Raw genomic sequence first — 12,008 nt, forward strand, 5'->3', positions numbered from 1 at the left:
TTGACTGAACTGAAAATTCAGGCTCCTACATGTACTTCAGGTGCCTGAGCTCCAGACCTCAGATGACTGAACAGCTACTACCTATTGAATTTCATCCGAAAAAAATCCTCAGGCGCCTAAAGTCGAGGATCCTTTATATTTTAAACGCGCAAAACCCTATTCTTTTCTAAACTCCAGGCTCTTAAACTGCATTCTATCACTCACCCAAAGCTCCAACACCATATTTTCTTCAATCTTCTGCATTAAAATCTTCGAATCCAAGCCTCTTAGCATGATCATACTTATTCTAGGGTTTGAAAGAAGCCATTATCTTGCTCCAAGAACCTTCACAATGCCTCGAACAAAGCAAACAACAAATTGTGGTTCATCCTCTGGTAGAGATGATCCAAATAACAAAAAGTGAGCCCAAACCCTAACACGTGTCAACCCCACACGTGTCCAAGCCTACTCGAGCTTTACCGAGTTCACACATCCCCATGGGTTGACTCGTGCATGTAACGCCCGTATATTTATATATATATACCAGAACCTCACAATCATATAATACACATATACAACGGAAACATAACATCCAAACAGGAATACAATACCATAGTTCTAGTGCTATCATATATACATAATTCGCTCTTCAAAATATTACTACTAATCTAGGTGTATAGAACATCTCTATATACAAAAATAGCCCTCGCCAATACTTACTTTCAAAACTATCTACGCCCCTTCCGGGAGCACAAGGCACGACCCTCCCGAGGTCCTGAAATGTTAGAATAAATATCAGGGTGAGACACCTCTCAATAAGATGGGATATGTTATTATCATTATGTGGCAACATGAGTTTTAATATAAGAAACACATTTATTTAATCGATAATTTAACTGAGAAAATGTTTAAAATTGTATATGTATATATATATAATTGATAAAACAGTCTTTCTCAAAACATATACAAGCTCAGTAAAATGTCTCCATGTAAATAAACAACATATACTCCATTAAGAACCTTCCCCGTAAGGTATCACTGGCTAACGTCATGTTTCCCCCCATGACAGGGTTATACGGCCCGAAGGCTAGACTTAACCGAGGCTAGCCACCACCAGGTTAAGTCAACTTCCATATATGTTTGTAGTACAATTGGCCTATCGCAACTGGTCCGTACCCAAGGTAGTCAACAACTCTACACAGGCCCAATCGACTGTCAACACCTATACTACCATCCTAGGTCAGTGTAGTTGCACTCACTCCTTGAATACTATAACTACGGTACCGTACTCTTCACATCAATCATCCACTAGGGTTCTTAATTCATATATATTGTCATTTACACAGTGTTATATAATATCAATATAACGAATTCCTCATATCCTGCCAACGTTATATTGGAACATGTATAACGATGAATATAACGAACTCCTTATATCCTACCAACGTTATATTCAACTAACAATAAACGAACTCCTTATATCCTGCCAACATTATATTGTGGTTCCCATAAAAAATCATAAACATACAATATAACGAACTCCTCATATCCTACCAATGTTATAATGCATTTTTCCATAATATTCACAAAATCGGTCGGACAATATAACAAACTCCTCATTTCCTGCCAATGTTATATTGTCATTCTCATATCCACCAATATAACAAACTCCTTATATCCTTCCAACGTTATATTGTGGTTTTCACAACAACAGTTTCAAAATCCCATTTTTCATAAATCAATAAAGAGCCAGATAAATCACATCTCGAATTAAATTCATCATTTTCAGTTCTAGTATAAATTAGCAACCAGTAAAACATATCTCAATTTAAAACCACCATTCTCAATTTCTATATAAATCAAAAATCCATTAAAACGCATTTCAGTTGTTGGAATTGATGTATTCCCAAGAGGGGGGTGAATTGGAATTTTAAGATTTCTTCCTAGGTCATGTTCAAATCCATAAGCAGTATACCACAACCTAGGGTCTTTCTAAACTTATGCCAATTACCTAAAAATATAAAACTGGGCGGATAAATAAAACAAATATTGTAGACTCGGTATTTTACAACCATTCCAAGCATGTATGTAAAATAGTCAAAACAATAAATAATACCATGCATGAACGGAAATTAAAGTGCGAAGATAAGGGAACACATGATATGATATCGGGGTTCAGCCAATACTGCTTACGTCCTCGTCTCAAGCTCACAAGCAAGAGGATTCCACTAAAGCTCACTTGCAGGTGGAGTGACACTGAATACATCACCAAGTCAAATTACCAGGGCTGACTCAACCTTTACAACCTCTCCTTAAAGGGACGGAGAAGACCCACCTCAGGCCATGCCTGAATTACAATCGATCCTTAGGGGTTATATCAACACCTCCTTAGGCCACGCTTAGAATACAACAATGAATATAGAATTTGCATACGATTCAAATGCTTCTACACAAGAAAATATGTACTAAAATTCAGCACAGTAAACAATACACTCACATATGATAGAGAATTAATGTTCAAGTGAGATTTGTTCTAAACAGTGTATCTACTCACAACAAGATATGTATCAAAGTATACGTGTGAGTGAGTAAGGTCTTTGATTCTAGAATATGTATTCACAATGTAAGCAATCACAGAATCTAAACAACCTTAAGCAAATGCCTCAATAATATTTTTCACAAATTAAGCACAATAGAGGTTATGGATTATAGCTTACCAATAAGATTTATCAAAGATAAATGTAAGCTTTCAAGTCTTGCATTCAGTATGCAAAAGACTCACAAGCTAGAGTAAGATTTTCCCACAAGAATATAAATCAATACGAAAATAATAAGGGAAAATCACCAAGCTAACTCTCAAGCAAGTTTTTTAACGAGTATAGAAATGTAAGATCATAAGCTTAAAAATAGTGTATAGAAATGCTCACAATAATATAGAGACTACTCTTCAATCTTGCAATCAAATTTGCAAGAGAGGAGTATAAGAAAATGAAACTCTCTTTTTCAAAATAATTTTAGCAAAGAATGTAAGAGAAAGTATGAAATATTTGGCTTGAAAATTTGAAGTGTAGGCAAATAGGAGTATATAATATTTGAGAAAATTTTTGCTAATTTATTTGCTAATCTCATTCCTAATCAAAGCAAATGAATGAGTATTTATAAGTACTCCACAAATTATAGTCGTTAGGGACTTATTTGGTATTTTAAAAATATTTAATCAATTTTTAACCCAAATTATCATGGTTAAATTACGGCAACCTGAGAGTTTCGATCGGCCGGTCCTTAGGGATGGTCGCCTGAATAGAGTCAAAGAGAAAAGGTAAGCTTTTGGGTTCGAGTGCCCGAGGGTGAGTCTGGTTGGCTGAAGTTAGGGTGATTTTCCAAATGTTCGAGGTTCGGTCGCCTAGTGAGTAGTTCAGTTTGTCAAACCTCACAATTCAGTTGCTCGAGGTGATTTTGAACTAAACATTCGGGCGGCCAAGGAAGGTGGGAACGATCACTGTCACAGTTCGGTCGACTGTGAACGGTGCGTTCAATTTGGTTCGATCGACTGAAGGTAATCCTACCATGCATGTGATGCAATTATTACAAACCATATTAACTTACAAACCAGATGAATTGAATGCAAATACAATAATAAAACAGGTCTTCATTCTTTTGCTTCTTCAGATACCAAAAGTAAGCTTTGATCTTGAAGTTTGTATGGCTTCCTTGTGTTCCTACCTCCAATGCGTGTTAAGGATGAACCTGTCCAAGAAGCTTAGTGCATAGGTAAGAAACTTTGGTTTTGTCAAAATCAAAACGGGATCAGACTCATAGAGTCAACATCGGTATAAAATTATCATTCTTAGTTTTAGTGTAAATCGCATATCATAAACGGCATTATCATCATCATATCGTAACTAGTAAAATCATCATATTTATTCAACCCCTAAAGACATCATCCTCATGCCACACAATTTTTTTGTCTGATAAATTATAATAATATATCCACCTAGAAAAAAATATGAATTTTGCTAAAATATCATTTCCCACATGCTTAGTTAATCAGAAAAGCATTTATATAATATTCCAAAAATCCCAAAAATAACCTATTCCCCTTTTCCTGTTTACTGAGAACGTGCTTGCAATTACTCTAAACCGACACTCGCGGCGTTCCCACCAATCCCTGCATTCACATGCCTAAGTTCAATCAACTTAAACCTGAAATCATAGTTATTTAGCATTCCTAGGCCTACACACTCTATTAACCAGTTAAATCTCATAACAATAACTTAATCAACTCCCTTACCTCAGCTTTGAAGTGGTGCCCAGGATCCTCAAAATATAATTCTGCCCCGGTTAAACTGATGGGGATCATCCCTAGGATCCCGTAGTAGTGTCTGATCGTCGATTTGGGTAAGATTCAAGGGATAAAATGAAGAGAGAGAGAGAGAGAGAGAGAGAGAGAGTAGGGTTTCACAACTTAGAGAAAGGAAGAGAGAGATTTAATTTTTGTTTCATGAAATTAGCTTGCAGGGTCCTTCTTTATCCAACACTGCCAGACGAAACTGTCAACTATTTGGATTTTTAACCCTTCTATTTTTCACCATTTTACCATTATTGGGTTGCGGTTGCACAAAACCATCGACGGTTTTATAGCTTCCCACCAAAACCATCGACGGTTTGGTCATTACCAAACCAAATTTCTCTTTTCTCTATTTTTTCTAATTATTTATATTTTTCAGGTCTCTACATCCTCCCCTCCTTACAAAAATTTCATCTTTGAAATTTGCCATCTTTCACTTGCACCAATCCTTAAAGAAAAAAAGTCAAAATTTTATTAATTATCCTCACTTATGGCGGAGGAATTCCGTGGTTACAATAGTGTCTTGGGAGATTACAATCATTCACATAAAAGAAAACTCTCCCAAAACCATTTATAACATAAAACCAAAAACACTAACTACTCTACATTGTACAAGCCAATAAACAAAACCATCTAACTTAACTTTGGGTCCCACTAAACAGGTGCGAATATCTCTGGCACATCTTATCCACCAATTCCCATGAAACCTCTTCCACTGCATGGTTGCACCAAAGTAATTTTACTAATGGGATTCTTTTTGTGCGTAATTCATGTTCCTTTCGGTCCAAAATCTGCACTGGCACTTCTTCATATGTCATAGTATCTCTAAACTCCAATGCCTCATAACTGATCACGTGGGAGGAATCTAAGACGTACTTCCTCAACATAGATACACGGAATACATCATGGATTCTGGATAATACCGGTGGTAATGTTATCATGTAGGCAACTAGACCCACTCTTTCCAATATCTCAAATGGTCCAATAAACCTAGGGCTCAGCTTCCCCTTTTTCCCAAATCTCATAATTCCTTTCATTTGTGCAATTTTCAAGAACACGTGATCCCTTGCATCAAACTCTAGCTTTCGTCGACGGGTGTCAGCATAAATTTTCTACTGACTCTGAGCCATCTTGATTCTATCTCAAATGATTCTGATCTTCTCTAAAGTCTACTGAACCATCTCCGGCCCCAAAACCTGCTTTTCACCAGTTTCATCCCAATATAATGGGGATCGGCACTTCCGACCACACAATGCTTCATATGGTGTCATCCCAATGCTGGCCTGGTAGCTGTTATTATAAGAAAATTCAATCAATGGCATAAACTCTATCTAACTACCTCTAAAGTCCAGAACACAAGCTCGCAGCATATCCTCCAGTATTTGTATAGTCCTCTCTGCCTACCCATCAGTCTGAGGATGGAATGTTGTGCTAAACTTCAACTGAGAACCCATGACTCTTTACAAACTCCTCCAGAATTGAAATATGAACCGTGGGTCTCTGTCTGATACAATGGACACTGGCATGCCATGCAGTCTAACTATTTCCTATATGTATAACTCTTTCAATCTACTCATGGAGTAGTTAACTCTGATTGATAGAAAATTAGTAGTCTTCGTTAATCTGTCAATGACTACCCAGATGGCATCCTGTCCAATGTCCATGCAATGCCGGTGGTAACCCTGTGACAAAGTCCATTGAAATGTGCTCCCACTTCCATTCGGGAATGTGAAGTGGCTGTAGTGATCCCGCCAGTCTCTAATGCTCAACTTTCACCTGCTGGCATATCAAACATTGATCTATGTATTCAGCAATTTTTTCTTCATATTGCTCCACCAAAAAGACTCCTGAATATCCCAATACATCTTAGTGCTTCCCGGGTGCACTGTATAAAGGGATCGGTGCACCTCCTCTAGGATAGTTCTTTTAATCTCAGCATCTGCAGGCACAGAACCTCAAAGCTCCATCATCTGAAATACTAAATTCTGCTTCCTGACCACTCTTCACTTTATCCATAATCTTCATTAACTATACATCTTTCATCTGAGCAACTTTAATTCTTTCTTACAAAGTCGGCTAAAGTACCAGATTAGTAATGAGTGCCTAGTGATTTCCTTCTACTAGCTCCACACCAAGCCTTTCTAAATCCATCTGGATTTGATGCTAAGTCACTATTGCTGACATTGAGGCATTCCCCGATTTCCAACTCAAAGCATCAGCTATCACATTAGCCTTCCTTGGGTGCTAACTGATGGAGCAATCATAATCTTTAATAAACTCCAACCACCTCCTCTACCTCACATTTAATTCCTTATGTGTGAAAAAGTACTTTAGGTTCTTATGATCTATAAAATCTCACACCTAACCCCATACATATAATGTCTCCAAATTTTTAACACATAAATCACCGTTGCTAACTCTAGATCATGGGTATGGTAATTCTTTTCATATTCTTTAAGCTTCCATGAAGCATAAGCCACAACTCTCCCCTGCTGCATCAGTACACAACTGAGCCCTTTGTGTGATGCATCACTGTAGATTACAAAATCCGTTTCTCCCAAAGGAATTTTCATAACTGGTGCAGTGATGAGTCGCTGCTTCAATTCCTGAAAACACTTTTCACACTCATCTGTTCATTCAAACTTCACACTCTTCCTGGTCAATTTTGTCAAAGGGCTTGACAATTTAGAGAACCCCTCTACAAACCAGTGATAGTATCCTGCCAATCCCAAGAAACTCCTGACTTCTTGTACTTTTTTAGGTTGTGCTCAGTCTATTACCGCCTCAATCTTGCTCGGATCCACAGAAATGTCATCTCTGGATACCACGTGTCCGAGAAAAGTAACCTATTTCAACCAGAATTCACACTTATTGAACTTTGCATACAACCTTCTTTCTCTTAGTATCTAAAGAACTATCCTCAAATGTTCCTCGTGCTCTTCAGGGCTCTTGGAATACACCAATATATCAATAAAAGCTACAACAAATTTATCCAGGTACTGATGGAAGACCCTATTTATCAGGTCCATGAATACGGTAGGAGCATTCGTCAATTTGAATGGCATAACCAGGAACTCATGATGGTCATACCGAGTTCAGAACGCTGTTTTCGGCACATCCTTTGCCTTGAACTTCACTTGGTGGTACTCGAATTGTAGATCAATCTTGGAAAATGTCTGTGTCCCCTGTAGCTGGTCAAAAAGGTCATCGATGCGAGGAAGTGGGTACTTATTCTTAATGGTCACCTTATTTATTTCTATATAGTCAATGTACATTCTCATTGACCCATCCTTCTTTTTCACAAATAATATTGGCGCTCCCCAAGGTGACATGCTGGGCCTGATAAACTCCTTGTCTAACAATTCATGTATCTATTCTTTCAACTCTTTCAATTCCACTGGTGCCATTCTGTACGACACTTTAGAAATTGGCTCTGTTACCGGAGATAGATCAATAGTAAACTCTACCTCACAATAAGGAGACAGTCCCGGCAACTCCGCCGAAAATACATCAAGAAAATCCCTCACTATCGGGATATCTTTCAACTTTAATTCCTCTTCGGATGCTTTCTTTACGCAGGCTAAGTATCCCTGGCATCCTTCCAATAGCAACCTCCTAGCCTGAACAGCTAAAAAAATCTGTGGTGGGTAACACACACATGTCCCCACAAATCTGTACTTTTGCTCTCCTGGAGGTCTGAATACCACTTCTTTCTGATAGCAGTCAATACTAGCATAGTGGGCAGCTAGCCTGTCCATTCCCAGAATTATCTCAAAACCATACATATCTAAGACTATCAGATTAGCTGGCAAAAACCTCCCCTGAATACTAATCTGATGGTCTCGGAGTACCTTCCTACGCAACACTACCGTCCCAATCGATGTAGCCACTAATAAACTTACATCTAGAGGATGAGTTTCTATTCCCCAGAACTTGATAAACTCTTAGACTAAGAAGGAGTGAGTCGCCCCTGAATCAAATATAACAATAGATTTATATGAAAAAATTGAAATCATACCTATCACTACATCACTGGCCACCTCTACGTCTCCCGGGGTTATAGCATAAACCCTTGTCAGGATGGTATTCCTCTACTGATTACCTCGGGGTGCTTGATTATTCCTCCGGTAGTGATTCGAAACAGCCGCTTGATTCAACTACATGTAGTAGTCTCACACGGTATGTCCCGATCTACCACATCGGTAACATACAATCACCCTGGCTCAGCATTCCTCTGGATGTCTCATGTTGCACTTTGGGCAAAACGAGGGTGCTAGATTAGCCTAAGGGACTCGGTGTCCCACTACCTACCACTAGCTCCCATCATATCTCCTCCACTGCCCCGGACTGGTACTAGCCTGAAACCCAAGAGGTATGGGTCTCTTTCTCTGACTCTACCCTCCTGTACCTCTCTGTCGGTTGATCTCTGCTATAGTGGCCTTGTCTACCAATTCTAAAAAATCATGTATCTACGACAATGCCACCTGTTTGTATATATCTTGTCTCAATCACCTCTCGAACCTCTGAGCCTTCCTAAATTCATCTAGTACAATGAAGGGAGAAAGTGGGACAGCTCTATAAATTTAGCAGCATATTGTGGCACGTCAGGTAACCCTAAGTTAGATTCAGAAATTCTTCCATCTTTGCATCACTAACAGAGGAGGGGAAATAACAGTTGAAAACGATCTTTTTAAATCTTCCCTAAGTCAAGGCTACTGGTACTGGTCTCTATTCCTTTAGGAGTCTCACAGTAGACCACCAACGCTCAGCCTCCCCTATTAGTACTAATATGACATACAAAAATCTCTACTCATCGGTGCAGCCTTGTATAGTTAGGATCTTTCCAATCTTCTATATCCAGTTCTCTACCACAATCGGGTCTGCACTCCCTGAAAAGGTTGGAGGATTCATCCTGGTGAACTGCTCTATAGTGCAACCCTAGTCCACTAACGGGCATTTCTGATCCCTAGAACTCCATGCTATCTTAGTCATAACCTACTAAGCAACACTGCGCAGGACTGCATCAAAATCGTTGCCACCCATACTAGAGGGCCCTGTATCATCACCACCAGCATGAGCATTGTTATTCCTAGGGTCCATCCTAAAAAGAGAATAAACATAGTCTAATGATCCTATCTTCATAATATGACTAATACATTTATCTAACTAAAAATATTGTAATATCTTCTCACACCCACTCAACCTAGCATCCTTATCCCCAATTTAAGATTTAATCTTACCGCTCAAAAACAAGAACTGGTGATAGTTTACCATGGCTTTCCTCAAATCGTCTGATGCAAACCTCAAACGACACGCGTTGAGACTCAGCAAACAATGTTGGAATGCTTGCCCAAGAAAGCTAAAATTCAGATTTTTGGATAGATATGAATGGTAGACCTCGACCCGTTGCTTACGACAAACAAGAATTTTGGTATATACGACCTCAACCCGTTGTTTAGTGCGAAACACGAACCTTGGTATAAGGAAGACGCCACAAACGGTGGTGGAAGGCCGTTTGATAAGTCGTTGGTGAACGCCATGGGAAATCCTGATAAGTTCAAAAAGTTCTTCAAAAGAACCAAGAAGAAACAAAGCCTCAAAGCCTCACATTTTTTATTCCCTTCTATTCCTTCTTACAATGGTGAGATATATATAGCTAGTATGGGAGACAAGGACATTAAACACTTAACAATTCCCACACAAACATGGGAGAAAAGAACATTGAATACTTAGCAATTCCCATACAAACATGGGTGACAAGGACATTAAATATACCAACTTACTAGACACATTAATGACTCTCACAACTTACTAAAAACCTATGCAAGCTAAGTTGCCTTGCAATACACCATTAAGTCAAATCCCATATTTGAATTAGCACACAATTATTAATAAGGAGATTAAAACCATTAAGCAGGATTAGCTCCATCACAAACTTGAATTAAGTTTAGTAAGTCTTCATTTTCTTTGGGCCATGCTTGGAGTGCCCCATTTTTGAATAAGCCCAAATATCTTGAATCAGCCCGTGAAGTATTTCTTTGATCTTTTTGAATCTCGCTCTAATGATAGGCCCAATTGAAACATATAATGGATCCTTCCATGGTGCTTATTGATTCTCATCATTCCCCCACTCTTCAAAAGGATTCGACCTCGAATCCATTCCATGTAATATTAAACCAATAAGACAAGAAAATATTGTAGAAACAACGAATCAAAGGAGTAGGAAAAAAAAATATTTTTGCTTTCTTTTCTTTTTGACTGTCTCCTTCTTTTCTTTTCTTTTTTCTTTTCTGAAGTATCTTTTTTTTTTTTTTTCCAACTTGCTACACGTCACAAAACAAGAACAATGAATCAAAACATAAGATAAAAGATAGTAAACTTGATTTTAGTGCCTAAGCTCTGATACCAAATGATGCGAACCTCAAACGACACGCTTTGAGACCCAGCAAACAATGTTGGAATGCTTGCCCAAGAAAGCTAAAATTCAGATTTTTGATAGGAAACTCCGACCCAACGTTTATAAGTGAAACGCGAACCGTAAGTATAAAGTAACAAACCCCGACCCAATGATTATAGATTAATCATGAACTGAAGGTATAAAATTTGAACGCCACAAGGAAGAATCCTTGATAAGTTCGCAAGTTCTCTAAAGAACCAAAGAAGAAACAAATCCTCACTTTTCTTGACCCACACAAACATGGGAGACAAGAACATTAAATACTTAGTAATTCCCATACAAACATGGGAGACAAGGACATTAAATATACCAACTTACTAGACACATTAATGACTCTCACAACTTACTAAAAACCTATGCAAGCTAAGTTGCCTTGCAATACACCATTAAGTCAAATCCCATATTTGAATTAGCACACAATTATTAATAAGGAGATTAAAACCATTAAGCAGGATTAGCTCCATCACAAACTTGAATTAAGTTTAGTAAGTCTTCATTTTCTTTGGGCCATGCTTGGAGTGCCCCATTTTTGAATAAGCCCAAATATCTTGAATCATCCCGTGAAGTATTTCTTTGATCTTCTTGAATCTCGCTCTGATGATAGGCCCAATTGAAACATATAATGGATCCTTCCATGGTGCTTATTGATTCTCATCATCGTCACCCCCAAGAAAAATACAAAAACCACCACGAAATTTCCTTCCTCTAGGCCGTGCAACAAAACCCTAAATTCCACTCTAACTCCCATAACAATATCCTACTATACACCTGATCCACCCATTTCCTGCCCTCCATCAAAATCCATTCTTATACTCTGGTATTATATCTGCTGATGTCTACTAGAACCTAGCAACCTAGGCTCTAATACCAAACTATAACGCCCACATATTTCTACCCTTTTATATATATACTAGAACCTCATAATCATATAATACACATATATAGCGGAAACATAACATCCAAGCCGGAATACAATACTAGAGTTCTAGTGCTATCATATATATATAATTTGCACTTCAAAGTATTACTACTGATCCAGGTGTACAGTACATCTCTACATACAAAAATAACCCTCACCAGTACTTACTTTCAAAACTATCTATGCCCCTTCCGGGAGCACTAGGCACGATCCTCCCGAGGTTCTGAAATGTTAGAATAAATATCGGGGTGAGACACCTCTCAGTAAAACGGAATAGGTTATTATCAGTGTGTGGCAACATGAGT

Source organism: Malania oleifera, chromosome 13, assembly GCF_029873635.1.
Source record: "Malania oleifera isolate guangnan ecotype guangnan chromosome 13, ASM2987363v1, whole genome shotgun sequence".
NCBI classification, from domain to species: Eukaryota; Viridiplantae; Streptophyta; class Magnoliopsida; order Santalales; family Ximeniaceae; genus Malania; species Malania oleifera.